We start from the raw sequence: 10,457 nt of genomic DNA on the forward strand, positions 1-10,457 counted from the left end.
AGCAATGTTGCAGAGAAGTATGTGAGGTTAAAAACTAAAATTGAGATTTGATTTTCTAATGAGCTGTTGATTTTCACAATAAAAGACTCCATAGTATTGATCTGTTTACGCTTTCTAATCATCAAGATTTTTTTTGTATTGCTTATAGAAAATGTGCTAACAGTGGACTTTTCCATCTGCAGATTATACTGAATGACCAGAGGTGGCAGTGTTTCACAACCTAGTTTCTCTGAATTGCCGAGACTGAAGAAAAAAAAAAGGAAGTCTTCCGGCATACGGGATCATTTTACCAATTTATAAGGCAAGTAAAACTCACAATAATTCCTTTATGCATTAAAAAGACGCTCACAGCATCAGCATGTCCTCACTACCTTACAGTGGGAGACTGTGCCTGAACATAATTTCTGTCAAGATGAAAGTAATATGGATCACATTGTGTTGGTCATGATAGCTCATAAAAGCCTGGCTGCCTCCAATGCTACTAAAGCCTGCTTTATATCCTGGAGCTAGCAATGTTGCAGAGAAGTATGTGAGGTTAAAAACTAAAATTGAGATTTGATTTTCTAATGAGCTGTTGATTTTCACAATAAAAGACTCCATAGTATTGATCTGTTTACGCTTTCTAAAAATCAAGATTTTTTTTGTATTGCTTATAGAAAATGTGCTAACAGTGGACTTTTCCATCTGCAGATTATACTGAATGACCAGAGGTGGCAGTGTTTCACAACCTAGTTTCTCTGAATTGCCGAGACTGAAGAAAAAAAAAAGGAAGTCTTCCGGCATACGGGATCATTTTACCAATTTATAAGGCAAGTAAAACTCACAATAATTCCTTTATGCATTAAAAAGACGCTCACAGCATCAGCATGTCCTCACTACCTTATAGTGGGAGACTGTGCCTGAACATAATTTCTGTCAAGATGAGAGTAATATGGATCACATTGTGTTGGTCATGATAGTTCATAAAAGCCTGGCTGCCTCCAACGCTACTAAAGCCTGCTTTATATCCTGGAACTAGCAATGTTGCAGAGAAGTATGTGAGGTTAAAAACTAAAATTGAGATTTGAATTTCTAATGAGCTGTTGATTTTCACAATAAAAGACTCCATAGTATTGATCTGTTTACGCTTTCTAATCATCAAGATTTTTTTTGTATTGCTTATAGAAAATGTGCTAACAGTGGACTTTTCCATCTGCAGATTATACTGAATGACCAGAGGTGGCAGTGTTTCACAACCTAGTTTCTCTGAATTGCCGAGACTGAAGAAAAAAAAAAGGAAGTCTTCCGGCATACGGGATCATTTTACCAATTTATAAGGCAAGTAAAACTCACAATAATTCCTTTATGCATTAAAAAGACGCTCACAGCATCAGCATGTCCTCACTACCTTACAGTGGGAGACTGTGCCTGAACATAATTTCTGTCAAGATGAAAGTAATATGGATCACATTGTGTTGGTCATGATAGTTCATAAAAGCCTGGCTGCCTCCAACGCTACTAAAGCCTGCTTTATATCCTGGAGCTAGCAATGTTGCAGAGAAGTATGTGAGGTTAAAAACTAAAATTGAGATTTGATTTTCTAATGAGCTGTTGATTTTCACAATAAAAGACTCCATAGTATTGATCTGTTTACGCTTTCTAAAAATCAAGATTTTTTTTGTATTGCTTATAGAAAATGTGCTAACAGTGGACTTTTCCATCTGCAGATTATACTGAATGACCAGAGGTGGCAGTGTTTCACAACCTAGTTTCTCTGAATTGCCGAGACTGAAGAAAAAAAAAAGGAAGTCTTCCGGCATACGGGATCATTTTACCAATTTATAAGGCAAGTAAAACTCACAATAATTCCTTTATGCATTAAAAAGACGCTCACAGCATCAGCATGTCCTCACTACCTTATAGTGGGAGACTGTGCCTGAACATAATTTCTGTCAAGATGAGAGTAATATGGATCACATTGTGTTGGTCATGATAGTTCATAAAAGCCTGGCTGCCTCCAACGCTACTAAAGCCTGCTTTATATCCTGGAACTAGCAATGTTGCAGAGAAGTATGTGAGGTTAAAAACTAAAATTGAGATTTGAATTTCTAATGAGCTGTTGATTTTCACAATAAAAGACTCCATAGTATTGATCTGTTTACGCTTTCTAATCATCAAGATTTTTTTTGTATTGCTTATAGAAAATGTGCTAACAGTGGACTTTTCCATCTGCAGATTATACTGAATGACCAGAGGTGGCAGTGTTTCACAACCTAGTTTCTCTGAATTGCCGAGACTGAAGAAAAAAAAAAGGAAGTCTTCCGGCATACGGGATCATTTTACCAATTTATAAGGCAAGTAAAACTCACAATAATTCCTTTATGCATTAAAAAGACGCTCACAGCATCAGCATGTCCTCACTACCTTACAGTGGGAGACTGTGCCTGAACATAATTTCTGTCAAGATGAAAGTAATATGGATCACATTGTGTTGGTCATGATAGCTCATAAAAGCCTGGCTGCCTCCAATGCTACTAAAGCCTGCTTTATATCCTGGAGCTAGCAATGTTGCAGAGAAGTATGTGAGGTTAAAAACTAAAATTGAGATTTGATTTTCTAATGAGCTGTTGATTTTCACAATAAAAGACTCCATAGTATTGATCTGTTTACGCTTTCTAAAAATCAAGATTTTTTTTGTATTGCTTATAGAAAATGTGCTAACAGTGGACTTTTCCATCTGCAGATTATACTGAATGACCAGAGGTGGCAGTGTTTCACAACCTAGTTTCTCTGAATTGCCGAGACTGAAGAAAAAAAAAAGGAAGTCTTCCGGCATACGGGATCATTTTACCAATTTATAAGGCAAGTAAAACTCACAATAATTCCTTTATGCATTAAAAAGACGCTCACAGCATCAGCATGTCCTCACTACCTTATAGTGGGAGACTGTGCCTGAACATAATTTCTGTCAAGATGAGAGTAATATGGATCACATTGTGTTGGTCATGATAGTTCATAAAAGCCTGGCTGCCTCCAACGCTACTAAAGCCTGCTTTATATCCTGGAACTAGCAATGTTGCAGAGAAGTATGTGAGGTTAAAAACTAAAATTGAGATTTGAATTTCTAATGAGCTGTTGATTTTCACAATAAAAGACTCCATAGTATTGATCTGTTTACGCTTTCTAATCATCAAGATTTTTTTTGTATTGCTTATAGAAAATGTGCTAACAGTGGACTTTTCCATCTGCAGATTATACTGAATGACCAGAGGTGGCAGTGTTTCACAACCTAGTTTCTCTGAATTGCCGAGACTGAAGAAAAAAAAAAGGAAGTCTTCCGGCATACGGGATCATTTTACCAATTTATAAGGCAAGTAAAACTCACAATAATTCCTTTATGCATTAAAAAGACGCTCACAGCATCAGCATGTCCTCACTACCTTACAGTGGGAGACTGTGCCTGAACATAATTTCTGTCAAGATGAAAGTAATATGGATCACATTGTGTTGGTCATGATAGCTCATAAAAGCCTGGCTGCCTCCAATGCTACTAAAGCCTGCTTTATATCCTGGAGCTAGCAATGTTGCAGAGAAGTATGTGAGGTTAAAAACTAAAATTGAGATTTGATTTTCTAATGAGCTGTTGATTTTCACAATAAAAGACTCCATAGTATTGATCTGTTTACGCTTTCTAATCATCAAGATTTTTTTTGTATTGCTTATAGAAAATGTGCTAACAGTGGACTTTTCCATCTGCAGATTATACTGAATGACCAGAGGTGGCAGTGTTTCACAACCTAGTTTCTCTGAATTGCCGAGACTGAAGAAAAAAAAAAGGAAGTCTTCCGGCATACGGGATCATTTTACCAATTTATAAGGCAAGTAAAACTCACAATAATTCCTTTATGCATTAAAAAGACGCTCACAGCATCAGCATGTCCTCACTACCTTACAGTGGGAGACTGTGCCTGAACATAATTTCTGTCAAGATGAAAGTAATATGGATCACATTGTGTTGGTCATGATAGCTCATAAAAGCCTGGCTGCCTCCAATGCTACTAAAGCCTGCTTTATATCCTGGAGCTAGCAATGTTGCAGAGAAGTATGTGAGGTTAAAAACTAAAATTGAGATTTGATTTTCTAATGAGCTGTTGATTTTCACAATAAAAGACTCCATAGTATTGATCTGTTTACGCTTTCTAAAAATCAAGATTTTTTTTGTATTGCTTATAGAAAATGTGCTAACAGTGGACTTTTCCATCTGCAGATTATACTGAATGACCAGAGGTGGCAGTGTTTCACAACCTAGTTTCTCTGAATTGCCGAGACTGAAGAAAAAAAAAAGGAAGTCTTCCGGCATACGGGATCATTTTACCAATTTATAAGGCAAGTAAAACTCACAATAATTCCTTTATGCATTAAAAAGACGCTCACAGCATCAGCATGTCCTCACTACCTTATAGTGGGAGACTGTGCCTGAACATAATTTCTGTCAAGATGAGAGTAATATGGATCACATTGTGTTGGTCATGATAGTTCATAAAAGCCTGGCTGCCTCCAACGCTACTAAAGCCTGCTTTATATCCTGGAACTAGCAATGTTGCAGAGAAGTATGTGAGGTTAAAAACTAAAATTGAGATTTGAATTTCTAATGAGCTGTTGATTTTCACAATAAAAGACTCCATAGTATTGATCTGTTTACGCTTTCTAATCATCAAGATTTTTTTTGTATTGCTTATAGAAAATGTGCTAACAGTGGACTTTTCCATCTGCAGATTATACTGAATGACCAGAGGTGGCAGTGTTTCACAACCTAGTTTCTCTGAATTGCCGAGACTGAAGAAAAAAAAAAGGAAGTCTTCCGGCATACGGGATCATTTTACCAATTTATAAGGCAAGTAAAACTCACAATAATTCCTTTATGCATTAAAAAGACGCTCACAGCATCAGCATGTCCTCACTACCTTACAGTGGGAGACTGTGCCTGAACATAATTTCTGTCAAGATGAAAGTAATATGGATCACATTGTGTTGGTCATGATAGCTCATAAAAGCCTGGCTGCCTCCAATGCTACTAAAGCCTGCTTTATATCCTGGAGCTAGCAATGTTGCAGAGAAGTATGTGAGGTTAAAAACTAAAATTGAGATTTGATTTTCTAATGAGCTGTTGATTTTCACAATAAAAGACTCCATAGTATTGATCTGTTTACGCTTTCTAAAAATCAAGATTTTTTTTGTATTGCTTATAGAAAATGTGCTAACAGTGGACTTTTCCATCTGCAGATTATACTGAATGACCAGAGGTGGCAGTGTTTCACAACCTAGTTTCTCTGAATTGCCGAGACTGAAGAAAAAAAAAAGGAAGTCTTCCGGCATACGGGATCATTTTACCAATTTATAAGGCAAGTAAAACTCACAATAATTCCTTTATGCATTAAAAAGACGCTCACAGCATCAGCATGTCCTCACTACCTTATAGTGGGAGACTGTGCCTGAACATAATTTCTGTCAAGATGAGAGTAATATGGATCACATTGTGTTGGTCATGATAGTTCATAAAAGCCTGGCTGCCTCCAACGCTACTAAAGCCTGCTTTATATCCTGGAACTAGCAATGTTGCAGAGAAGTATGTGAGGTTAAAAACTAAAATTGAGATTTGAATTTCTAATGAGCTGTTGATTTTCACAATAAAAGACTCCATAGTATTGATCTGTTTACGCTTTCTAATCATCAAGATTTTTTTTGTATTGCTTATAGAAAATGTGCTAACAGTGGACTTTTCCATCTGCAGATTATACTGAATGACCAGAGGTGGCAGTGTTTCACAACCTAGTTTCTCTGAATTGCCGAGACTGAAGAAAAAAAAAAGGAAGTCTTCCGGCATACGGGATCATTTTACCAATTTATAAGGCAAGTAAAACTCACAATAATTCCTTTATGCATTAAAAAGACGCTCACAGCATCAGCATGTCCTCACTACCTTACAGTGGGAGACTGAGCCTGAACATAATTTCTGTCAAGATGAAAGTAATATGGATCACATTGTGTTGGTCATGATAGCTCATAAAAGCCTGGCTGCCTCCAATGCTACTAAAGCCTGCTTTATATCCTGGAGCTAGCAATGTTGCAGAGAAGTATGTGAGGTTAAAAACTAAAATTGAGATTTGATTTTCTAATGAGCTGTTGATTTTCACAATAAAAGACTCCATAGTATTGATCTGTTTACGCTTTCTAAAAATCAAGATTTTTTTTGTATTGCTTATAGAAAATGTGCTAACAGTGGACTTTTCCATCTGCAGATTATACTGAATGACCAGAGGTGGCAGTGTTTCACAACCTAGTTTCTCTGAATTGCCGAGACTGAAGAAAAAAAAAAGGAAGTCTTCCGGCATACGGGATCATTTTACCAATTTATAAGGCAAGTAAAACTCACAATAATTCCTTTATGCATTAAAAAGACGCTCACAGCATCAGCATGTCCTCACTACCTTATAGTGGGAGACTGTGCCTGAACATAATTTCTGTCAAGATGAGAGTAATATGGATCACATTGTGTTGGTCATGATAGTTCATAAAAGCCTGGCTGCCTCCAACGCTACTAAAGCCTGCTTTATATCCTGGAACTAGCAATGTTGCAGAGAAGTATGTGAGGTTAAAAACTAAAATTGAGATTTGAATTTCTAATGAGCTGTTGATTTTCACAATAAAAGACTCCATAGTATTGATCTGTTTACGCTTTCTAAAAATCAAGATTTTTTTTGTATTGCTTATAGAAAATGTGCTAACAGTGGACTTTTCCATCTGCAAATTATACTGAATGACCAGAGGTGGCAGTGTTTCACAACCGAGTTTCTCTGAATTGACGAGACTGAAGAAAAAAAAAAAGGAAGTCTTCCGGCATACGGCATCATTTTACCAATATGCAAGGCAAGTAAAACTCACAATAATTCCTTTATGCATTAAAAAGACGCTCACAGCATCAGCATGTCCTCACTACCTTACAGTGGGAGACTGTGCCTGAACATAATTTCTGTCAAGATGAAAGTAATATGGATCACATTGTGTTGGTCATGATAGCTCATAAAAGCCTGGCTGCCTCCAATGCTACTAAAGCCTGCTTTATATCCTGGAGCTAGCAATGTTGCAGAGAAGTATGTGAGGTTAAAAACTAAAATTGAGATTTGATTTTCTAATGAGCTGTTGATTTTCACAATAAAAGACTCCATAGTATTGATCTGTTTACGCTTTCTAATCATCAAGATTTTTTTTGTATTGCTTATAGAAAATGTGCTAACAGTGGACTTTTCCATCTGCAGATTATACTGAATGACCAGAGGTGGCAGTGTTTCACAACCTAGTTTCTCTGAATTGCCGAGACTGAAGAAAAAAAAAAGGAAGTCTTCCGGCATACGGGATCATTTTACCAATTTATAAGGCAAGTAAAACTCACAATAATTCCTTTATGCATTAAAAAGACGCTCACAGCATCAGCATGTCCTCACTACCTTACAGTGGGAGACTGTGCCTGAACATAATTTCTGTCAAGATGAAAGTAATATGGATCACATTGTGTTGGTCATGATAGCTCATAAAAGCCTGGCTGCCTCCAATGCTACTAAAGCCTGCTTTATATCCTGGAGCTAGCAATGTTGCAGAGAAGTATGTGAGGTTAAAAACTAAAATTGAGATTTGATTTTCTAATGAGCTGTTGATTTTCACAATAAAAGACTCCATAGTATTGATCTGTTTACGCTTTCTAAAAATCAAGATTTTTTTTGTATTGCTTATAGAAAATGTGCTAACAGTGGACTTTTCCATCTGCAGATTATACTGAATGACCAGAGGTGGCAGTGTTTCACAACCTAGTTTCTCTGAATTGCCGAGACTGAAGAAAAAAAAAAGGAAGTCTTCCGGCATACGGGATCATTTTACCAATTTATAAGGCAAGTAAAACTCACAATAATTCCTTTATGCATTAAAAAGACGCTCACAGCATCAGCATGTCCTCACTACCTTATAGTGGGAGACTGTGCCTGAACATAATTTCTGTCAAGATGAGAGTAATATGGATCACATTGTGTTGGTCATGATAGTTCATAAAAGCCTGGCTGCCTCCAACGCTACTAAAGCCTGCTTTATATCCTGGAACTAGCAATGTTGCAGAGAAGTATGTGAGGTTAAAAACTAAAATTGAGATTTGAATTTCTAATGAGCTGTTGATTTTCACAATAAAAGACTCCATAGTATTGATCTGTTTACGCTTTCTAATCATCAAGATTTTTTTTGTATTGCTTATAGAAAATGTGCTAACAGTGGACTTTTCCATCTGCAGATTATACTGAATGACCAGAGGTGGCAGTGTTTCACAACCTAGTTTCTCTGAATTGCCGAGACTGAAGAAAAAAAAAAGGAAGTCTTCCGGCATACGGGATCATTTTACCAATTTATAAGGCAAGTAAAACTCACAATAATTCCTTTATGCATTAAAAAGACGCTCACAGCATCAGCATGTCCTCACTACCTTACAGTGGGAGACTGTGCCTGAACATAATTTCTGTCAAGATGAAAGTAATATGGATCACATTGTGTTGGTCATGATAGCTCATAAAAGCCTGGCTGCCTCCAATGCTACTAAAGCCTGCTTTATATCCTGGAGCTAGCAATGTTGCAGAGAAGTATGTGAGGTTAAAAACTAAAATTGAGATTTGATTTTCTAATGAGCTGTTGATTTTCACAATAAAAGACTCCATAGTATTGATCTGTTTACGCTTTCTAAAAATCAAGATTTTTTTTGTATTGCTTATAGAAAATGTGCTAACAGTGGACTTTTCCATCTGCAGATTATACTGAATGACCAGAGGTGGCAGTGTTTCACAACCTAGTTTCTCTGAATTGCCGAGACTGAAGAAAAAAAAAAGGAAGTCTTCCGGCATACGGGATCATTTTACCAATTTATAAGGCAAGTAAAACTCACAATAATTCCTTTATGCATTAAAAAGACGCTCACAGCATCAGCATGTCCTCACTACCTTATAGTGGGAGACTGTGCCTGAACATAATTTCTGTCAAGATGAGAGTAATATGGATCACATTGTGTTGGTCATGATAGTTCATAAAAGCCTGGCTGCCTCCAACGCTACTAAAGCCTGCTTTATATCCTGGAACTAGCAATGTTGCAGAGAAGTATGTGAGGTTAAAAACTAAAATTGAGATTTGAATTTCTAATGAGCTGTTGATTTTCACAATAAAAGACTCCATAGTATTGATCTGTTTACGCTTTCTAATCATCAAGATTTTTTTTGTATTGCTTATAGAAAATGTGCTAACAGTGGACTTTTCCATCTGCAGATTATACTGAATGACCAGAGGTGGCAGTGTTTCACAACCTAGTTTCTCTGAATTGCCGAGACTGAAGAAAAAAAAAAGGAAGTCTTCCGGCATACGGGATCATTTTACCAATTTATAAGGCAAGTAAAACTCACAATAATTCCTTTATGCATTAAAAAGACGCTCACAGCATCAGCATGTCCTCACTACCTTACAGTGGGAGACTGAGCCTGAACATAATTTCTGTCAAGATGAAAGTAATATGGATCACATTGTGTTGGTCATGATAGCTCATAAAAGCCTGGCTGCCTCCAATGCTACTAAAGCCTGCTTTATATCCTGGAGCTAGCAATGTTGCAGAGAAGTATGTGAGGTTAAAAACTAAAATTGAGATTTGATTTTCTAATGAGCTGTTGATTTTCACAATAAAAGACTCCATAGTATTGATCTGTTTACGCTTTCTAAAAATCAAGATTTTTTTTGTATTGCTTATAGAAAATGTGCTAACAGTGGACTTTTCCATCTGCAGATTATACTGAATGACCAGAGGTGGCAGTGTTTCACAACCTAGTTTCTCTGAATTGCCGAGACTGAAGAAAAAAAAAAGGAAGTCTTCCGGCATACGGGATCATTTTACCAATTTATAAGGCAAGTAAAACTCACAATAATTCCTTTATGCATTAAAAAGACGCTCACAGCATCAGCATGTCCTCACTACCTTATAGTGGGAGACTGTGCCTGAACATAATTTCTGTCAAGATGAGAGTAATATGGATCACATTGTGTTGGTCATGATAGTTCATAAAAGCCTGGCTGCCTCCAACGCTACTAAAGCCTGCTTTATATCCTGGAACTAGCAATGTTGCAGAGAAGTATGTGAGGTTAAAAACTAAAATTGAGATTTGAATTTCTAATGAGCTGTTGATTTTCACAATAAAAGACTCCATAGTATTGATCTGTTTACGCTTTCTAAAAATCAAGATTTTTTTTGTATTGCTTATAGAAAATGTGCTAACAGTGGACTTTTCCATCTGCAGATTATACTGAATGACCAGAGGTGGCAGTGTTTCACAACCGAGTTTCTCTGAATTGCCGAGACTGAAGAACAAAAAAGGAAGTCTTCCGGCATACGCCATCATTTTACCAATATG

General features: G+C 36.8%; 1 long non-coding RNA gene across 1 annotated transcript in view; it reads left to right on the forward strand.

Annotated features, from left to right (window-relative positions):
- LOC146785674 (uncharacterized) overlaps positions 1-9,391 on the forward strand; it is a 35,675-nt gene extending 26,284 nt beyond the window's left edge. Inside the window, exons 51-69 of the long non-coding RNA XR_014970748.1 lie at positions 183-301; positions 691-809; positions 1,199-1,317; positions 1,707-1,825; positions 2,215-2,333; positions 2,723-2,841; positions 3,231-3,349; positions 3,739-3,857; positions 4,247-4,365; positions 4,755-4,873; positions 5,263-5,381; positions 5,771-5,889; positions 6,279-6,397; positions 6,753-6,906; positions 7,296-7,414; positions 7,804-7,922; positions 8,312-8,430; positions 8,820-8,938; positions 9,328-9,391. This is a non-coding gene — a long non-coding RNA (uncharacterized LOC146785674). The remainder of the gene's footprint in view (positions 1-182; positions 302-690; positions 810-1,198; positions 1,318-1,706; positions 1,826-2,214; positions 2,334-2,722; positions 2,842-3,230; positions 3,350-3,738; positions 3,858-4,246; positions 4,366-4,754; positions 4,874-5,262; positions 5,382-5,770; positions 5,890-6,278; positions 6,398-6,752; positions 6,907-7,295; positions 7,415-7,803; positions 7,923-8,311; positions 8,431-8,819; positions 8,939-9,327) is intronic.
- The last annotated feature ends 1,066 nt before the right edge of the window (positions 9,392-10,457 follow it).

Source organism: Triturus cristatus, chromosome 11, assembly GCF_964204655.1.
Source record: "Triturus cristatus chromosome 11, aTriCri1.1, whole genome shotgun sequence".
Taxonomy (NCBI): domain Eukaryota; kingdom Metazoa; phylum Chordata; class Amphibia; order Caudata; family Salamandridae; genus Triturus; species Triturus cristatus.